Below are 7,914 nucleotides of genomic sequence, written 5' to 3'. Positions count from 1 at the left end.
CAGTTCCAGAGTTTTAACAAGAATTTTGACTTATTGACAACTCGCATATAAGAACAAAGTGAAAGATTTAGGATCATGCTTTTATGTTTCCAGAAGATTAACTCACCTGCCTTTCAGAGACGTGCAGAGCGGAACTTTCAAAAAGCTTATCAACGTGACGAGAATGTGACGTTTAGGTTCATCTATAGTGTTACAGTAACAATGTGAAATATGGATATTGAGGTCAGCATCACTTAAGAGTGTATGTGTGAAACATCCTTGTAACCATAAATGTTGTGTTGTTACAAAATTAAGCAGTCCATCCAGTTTCATTTACCTGATTTATTAGCAGCCTGTGCCCACGGTCTGACTCAAGTATCTTTATTTTAATTTCCTCCATGTTGTTTATAATAGGCCTACAGTAAGAAATCCTTTTAAAGGTGATCGCCATTTCTCCCACCGTATACTGTTGAAGCATACAAGATTTTATTCAGTGAGAGATATGTCATTTATGGGGATTAGGTACAGCGCGTTTTGTTCAGGACATTCACGACGATATATGTGCTAAATGGGATTGTAAAATAAATAGCTAGCTAGCCATGTATTTAGACAGAACCTGAATTGTGTTACATGGGTATTTTTATCCCATGTTTTTAAGGCTGCGTTATGTACAGCCTAGCATAAATAAATACGCAAGAATGCAGAGCACGAATAGTCATTGCTTGCAATCACTAGACAATCACTAGCAACTACATTTGCTAATCATTTTCTCTTTAAAGTTGGTGTAAATTGGAAACTATTGCAGACGTGACGTGTGATGTCATAATGCAGCCGCATCAATTAAGCGATTATGATGTAGTCAAAGAACAGATTTTTCAAATGAACAATTTCTGTGAACCATTTTTAGTCTACAGATCACAGATAACGGTTACACCTGGATTTTCAAACTAAATTTATTATGGGTCAGTCTGGTAGTTATGATTGCAATCCAAGACGCAAGGAACATGTTCCTTCTGAGAAATATGAAAAGGAAAAGCACGGGATATTTGCTAAATATGGGAAAAAGAAAAACGAAAAAACACGAGCCCAGATCCCTGCTAGAATAGAGGATGACTTCTTTAAGGGTAAGTTCTGACCACAGCCACCACTTGGATGAACTGTGTGTGTGTGTGTTTGTCTGAGAGAGAGAGATCTACATAGAAGTGTTCTAAGTATCTTTACAACACTAATAAGACATTTTCTGTTACTTTTTAAACAGATACTAGAACAAAGTGTTTAATGAAGAATGACTTCACTATTGAGAGAACTCAATCAGCCATAGTAAGTAAAGTAGAACCAAGACAAATGATTTAAAGCCATACTGTGGCAATGGACAAAAGCCACAAAAAAATGGAAAAACAGCTATGGTGAACAGTGATGCTAATTTAATGCTTGTACTTAAGTACACTGAAATGTCTCTGAATATAATTTACAAATGCATTTCAACAAATGTTTGAGAAATTAATTAAAAACACTAATGTAAATGTATTCAGAATATATTTAGGACACATACATTTAGCATATGCAATCTTTGTCAGTTACAGGAAAAAAAAATACTGTTGGTGGGTTTTTTGTTTGTTTGTTTTACATTCTCCTTACTATAGAATTAACAGTCGACTGTTCGGTGACTTTGCATGCTGAGTTGTAACACTGATTATTAGTATAATTGTGGCAAGAATTAAAATCAACACTAGCTAAAATGACTGAATGCATTGGAATTTATTATTCCAATAGCACAATTTGAATGGGTCTACGGTACCTTAGTGTGTCAGGTCCTGTTATTTCTGTTGAACATTTGATGTTTGCGGGCACATTTTTACATCATTAGGCCTGCAGGCTATGTGATTACGGCTATGCGATAAAAATTGTATTTGTTTCCTTTCCAGTCCAATACAAATTATACATTACAAATGTATCAAAATGTAATTAAAGTCATATTTCAATTAAATGTATTTAAATACTGTTCAACAATATTTCTACTCATATCTACAGGTGGAACCTAAAGATATGAATGTCAATGAGAGGGATAAATGTATTGAGGACCTGGAAGCCATGATTGCTAGAGTGAGAAAGTCTGCAATGCAGCAGAGCAGTCCTAACACTTGTTTTCCATAAATACTAACAATGAAATTAAATATGCATTTCAAGTAGATGTAATTAAATATTGCTCAACACGGTATTTGTGTCTGCAGGTGGCCAAACTGTTAGGATTAGAAGCCGTACTTGCTCGGGAGGATATGGCTGCATAACCTCTGATGACAGCAATAAACAGCATTAAAAATACTCATTTTTCAGTCTAATCCCTGCCTATGTTGTCTGCAACACAGTCAATTAAACCATGGATAGTAATTATATCTTATTTTTTTTGTCTCACAAACATTCTGAATGTAACATTTCCTACAGCTTTTAAGATACAATCACCATACTTGGCACCCACACTATTTTTTCCCTTCATGTCCACTTACATCTATGTGGCTTAACAATCACAATTCATTTTTACACAACCAATTTCCAATTCTATATATATCGCTCGGAATTCAACAGACACCTGACTCAAGTATTTTTATTTTAATTTCCTCCATGTTGTTTATAATAGGCCTACAGTAAGAAATCCTTTTAAAGGTGATCGCCATTTCTACCACTGTATACTGCTGAAGCATACAAGTTTTTATTCAGTGAGAGATATGTCATTTGTGGGGATTAGGTACAGCGTGTTTTGTTCAGGACATTCACGACGATATATGTTCTAAATGGGACTGTAAAATAACTAGCTAGCTAGCCATGTATTTAGACAGAACCTGAATTGTGTTACATGGGGATTTTTATCCTATGTATTTAAGGCTGCATTATGTACAGCCTAGCATAAATAAATACGCAAGAATGCAGAGCACAAATAGTCCATAGTTTATTTTCCCTTCTATATAAGCCCGCAGGTTCATAGGTGACTAGCTTTTATAATTTCATGTGTAATTTGAGCATAATGGTGGAAACTTCAAAGAACAATATGGAAAAAAAAGGAGGGTTGTTTACATAATTGCCCTTGAAAAGGTTTATAAGAATTAAACTCTTGTGTACCCCTCCAACATTCTCCGGAGGGTCCCTCAAAAGCATGTTTCTATTTAAGTTGCAATAAAGGACGGGACCAGCTATTCTCTTCAACTAATTCTGATATCAAGTGGAAACAAGTTGTCAGGTTCTGGTCCGCACCCAACCAGGAACACACACACAGACACGTACACACATATCCGCACAAATCACCTACCACGACCACTGCTCGGTTGACAATCACACACTTATCAACCATCATGATCACCTGCTACTAATTAACTCTCTCCCTATTTAAACCCCTCACGTACCATCCTCCAGTGTTTCCCATTTAGCATACTGTGGAGTAAAGCTGAGCCTGTCTTCATGAGCTTCCCCACATCTGTGTTTTTAAAACTTTTTGCCAGTGCTTTGTGTGACTAATATCCTGCCTTTTTATCCCTCACTCATGTCTTGCTCAGGTGTCAATATGTCACACAACTAAATTAGTGTTCTATTATTTTCTTAGTTTGTACAAGAAGTACAAATATGTAGCTACCTAACATTTATAATGTGTGTTTTTTTCTTATATTGTTAACATTAAAATGTAAAACCAAGTGAAAACATTTAAATGTAAAAACAGGTTTGGATCTAGTGAAAATACTAGAAGCTGTCAACACCATGACCTGAGCAGACTGCATTTAACACATAGAGAGAGACAGAGACGATGTACGACAACAACCAAAGGTATTCAGATCTTAAGGGAATCCTTTTACTTAGTCTTCAATTATGCACTCCATAGATGTCATGAGGGACAGCCTCACAAGAAAGGAGGCCTGGTGCATGGCATGCAGTGGTGCCTATCATGCGAACACAGAGAGAGACAGAGACAAGGTAGCAGACAACAACCAAAGGTGTTCAACTACTGTCAGGTCTTTCTCAGTAAACTTCAGAGAATGAAGTACAGGGCAAGCACTTGAACATGCACATGTTCTTGCCTGGATACAGACACTTTGCCTCAAAGACAGTTGCCTCACAGGTTTGTTCCAAAATGACTTCCCTTATCCCTTATTCCCTTATGCAACAGGAATCGAAAAGAAAGGTGTGAGCAAGTACACCCTCCACTGACAAGCTCCTGTTGTTTAAGTGTAAATAGATTCTGTGACTTGAACAAGTCTGCTCCTTCTCTCATCCAATATAGAAATTGCTCACCGAACTACAATAAGTGAACAAGGTGTAATGAACTTGCTGTGAGAATGATCTCAGTAATTAACTCAAAAATGATAGGCTCAGAAGTGTTGATTTTTTTTAAAGTCGGAAGGATTTTGATATTTCAAGCTTGCCAGCAGAACTAGCTAGCCTAACCTGGGATGACAGCCAATGCACAGCATCACAGCTGGGGGAAACGGATGTGAAATGTCAGTTTAATCGGCAAGGCTCAAGGCAATAGGGTCCTGTCCCTTGACTGAGGTTGATCTAGAGGTATTTCAAGAAACTTCTCAAGCACACTTTAGTGGCAAAGAACAATATTTTCACTTGAACAGGGACCTCAGATTAAAAGTCTGATGCTCTACTGACTGAGCTATTCAGGATAGAAGCAATATCAGAAACATTCCAAGTGCAATGTACATGTATGCAAAGAATACATGATTGAGTTCATGTGTATCGCATTAAGATGTCAATCTGCCTGTGGAACATAACACCTCTTAAGAGGCTCGATTTTTGTTCTCAAGCTGCGATGGTTTTGTCATGTTGTCTAAGAGAAGAGGCTTTGGTCGGTGGAGTGAGTCTTTGATAACTAAGATTGTAACTAAGATTGAAACTGCTCACCGCACTACATCGAGTACACAAGGTGTAATGAACTTGCTATGAGAATGATCTCAGTAAGTAACTCAAAAAGGATAGGCTCATCATGATGCATTAGCTAACAGTCGGCACTCATACACAAGTGTGAATGTTCAACATTCATTCAAGCATCTCGAGGTCACAGTCTGTAGTGTGTACAAAAGGAATCTAAAGGAAAGGTTTGAGCAAGTGCATCCTCCACTGATAAGATATATAACTTTAGACTCCAATTGTAACATTTGAAAAAAGATGTACATACAGTCCATTTGTTTAAAATGTTCATTGATGTGAAGCTCATATTATTTTGCCCCCACTTACGCAGAACTTGATTGGTGGAAGAATACAACAGGGGAACTTTCAGTGGTACTTCACATGACTGACACTGTGTAGACTTTAACTAATGTACAGTTGTGTAGCTTTAGAGTTGTGTACAATTAGAGCAAGTGACCTAAGCAACATGTATTGCATACACAGTTTGCCTTAACAAACCTATCACATCATCATGGTCAGAATATTTGTTATAGATACATGTAATGCTTCAGCATTGCTACTAGTTCTAATACACTCAAACTAGTGCACCAGAGTGGGTGATGGTAATGGTACTGTTAGAAGCAAACCTATATGACTGGGGTTGGGCTTCCACACACTGTCCCTTTCTCCCAATTCACAGAGCGGAAACGACTCGTTTTCAGCCTGTTTTTTTTTTTTTTTACACAACCAATTTCCAACCTCTATAGATATCGCTTGGAATTCAACAGGCACCTGTTGCTACTGCACCTTTTAAGACGGATGTAAGATAAATGAGCTCCTTTATGATTGGTTGCCCTGTATTGTGCTTCATTCAAAAGGTACTCAGAGCTGAAATGCCTGAGAAAGGCAATTTAAGTGGGTGTGCTAAACCTCTATAGGCTGAATAGGCAGAGATAGGTAAATAAAGTGTTCTTGTGACATTAGAAATACAAATTTCAAAAGGGGCATTTTTGGCAGCTTAACTGACATAGTTAAGAATTTTAACATTTAAAATATATATATTAAAAGGAGAATGTTACTTATTTCACTCTGACTGTAAAACAGTACATATTGTGTTAAATGGGATTTCCATCCCATGTTTTTAAGGCTGCCTTATGTATAAATAAATATGCAAGAATGCAGAGCATGAATAGGTCGGTCTTCCATTCTGTATCACATACCTACCCTTGATAACACTGTGGTGACTGGAAAAAAAAACAACCCTTTTTACTCAGTTGTCACTACTTCCAATAGACTTCACTCTAATCTCATAGAAGTCTACCCCTTTCCGTGTCCTCCGGAAACAGCACTTCCGTTGTGTTGTGACAGGATTTGTTCCTGAAGTTGTATGCGTTTTCTAAATTTGCACCGCATTTCTAAAGTGTGTTACCACTTTGATGAATATGCTTTGTGTATTTGCAGCACGATGGGTTTTCCAGGACACTGTAATTTATGCATGTTTAATTCCATCTTTTATTCACGTACTAAGCCCAACTCTATAGGCTAATATTTATAAAACCGAGATAACCATAGAAACGTCTTCATCTGTGCCTGATACTTTCACGGAAAAACGGAACTGCTGCTTGTCAAGCTTGTTTCATCAGGTTTTATATCGTCGTCATGACGTGTTTGAATTGATCCCAGGCATATGCAGTCCTCATCAAAATCCATGCATGTCCTAGGCTGTGAGTAAGGTAGCTAGCTATGTTCTCTCTCTGGTCACAGTTGGCAAATAAATTATGCATATAGATTGTGGGGAAAACACTTTAGCACGTGTTCTCCAAAGAAGTGTCTTAATATGAGCTATCTAGCTAGTTCCAATGTCAACTGTAGTCATAACACTGGGTTTCTCTCTGTGCTCAGGTGTCTTATTCGCATGCCAGTAAGATGTTAGTGATATTGCAGTAGTGTGAATTTTTATGTTGCCCGTGATGAAAGGTGACAGCGAATAAAAATCCAAACATTTTTTTGGTTCAGGTCTTTTTAACGGTCATAACCGACACATATTTATCTAACAAAAAAATCAGGTTCCTCTAAATGTGTGGAAGAACTGCTGTGTATATTTTTGTTTCCAGTGGCCTGAGTACCTAAAATATCACCATTTTAGGAAGCAGGAAAGCACGGCTGCTTACAAACATGACATTAGTAAATTATTTTTGGGATATTTTCATTTATGATTTTCCCCTTTTTGTTGTTTGTTTGCTTTTTTACTTTCATTTTTTGTAGGGACTGTGATATATATTTTGTTATTTGAATGCATAATATAGCTTTGGCACTCCCACAGACACTTGTGTATATACACATATTAGGGGAGATTTTTTCCATTGGTTTGTATATGTTTGTGAAGGAATGCACATAGTTCTTATGTTTGAGCCACTTTAAAGATATTTTTTGACTTGTATCAGAAAGGAATGCAAGCATTTATTCATATCAACATTTTCCTTGCAGAGTCATTTCAAAGACGATGCAACAGAATAGTTTTGCTTTTCTATTCTGTACTTTGTTTATTGACCGGTAATTCCACATAGTCAAAAAGCATTTAAAATTACATTTATATTTCTGGTATTTCGCAGACTCTCTTATCCAGAGGGGCTTAAAAAAGTGCTCTGTCATTTTCTCATAGTGGTACATATTTTAATTATCTAAGATTTACATTTAGAAATTGAAAAGTATAAAACAGATAACTGTTACCTAATTGACTGTGGATAAACTAATCTTAAAATGTCCAAATCCAAATCAGACATTTGCCACACTGTATGATTCAATCTTAATCATTTCAAAACAAGGTGTTGCATGAAGGCTGTTATACTGGAACACTCTTCCTTCCTGCCATTATAACTTTTCCCATTGCAGAAATGTCAGCTGAATAACCGAAACCATGGCAAAGTAAGAACTGACATATTAAGTCATCCCAATGTCAACGGGCAACAAAATTTGCCCTGTCATGCAAGGTTTTTAAGTGAGAGGAATTCAATTTTCCAATAAGTATATATTACATATTCATAAATAAGTGTTATT

The sequence above is a fragment of the Electrophorus electricus genome, chromosome 10, assembly GCF_041902795.1.
Source record: "Electrophorus electricus isolate QZ-2024a chromosome 10, ASM4190279v1, whole genome shotgun sequence".
In the NCBI taxonomy this organism is placed as follows: Eukaryota; Metazoa; Chordata; class Actinopteri; order Gymnotiformes; family Gymnotidae; genus Electrophorus; species Electrophorus electricus.
Note: the sequence above shows the minus strand (reverse complement) of the source record.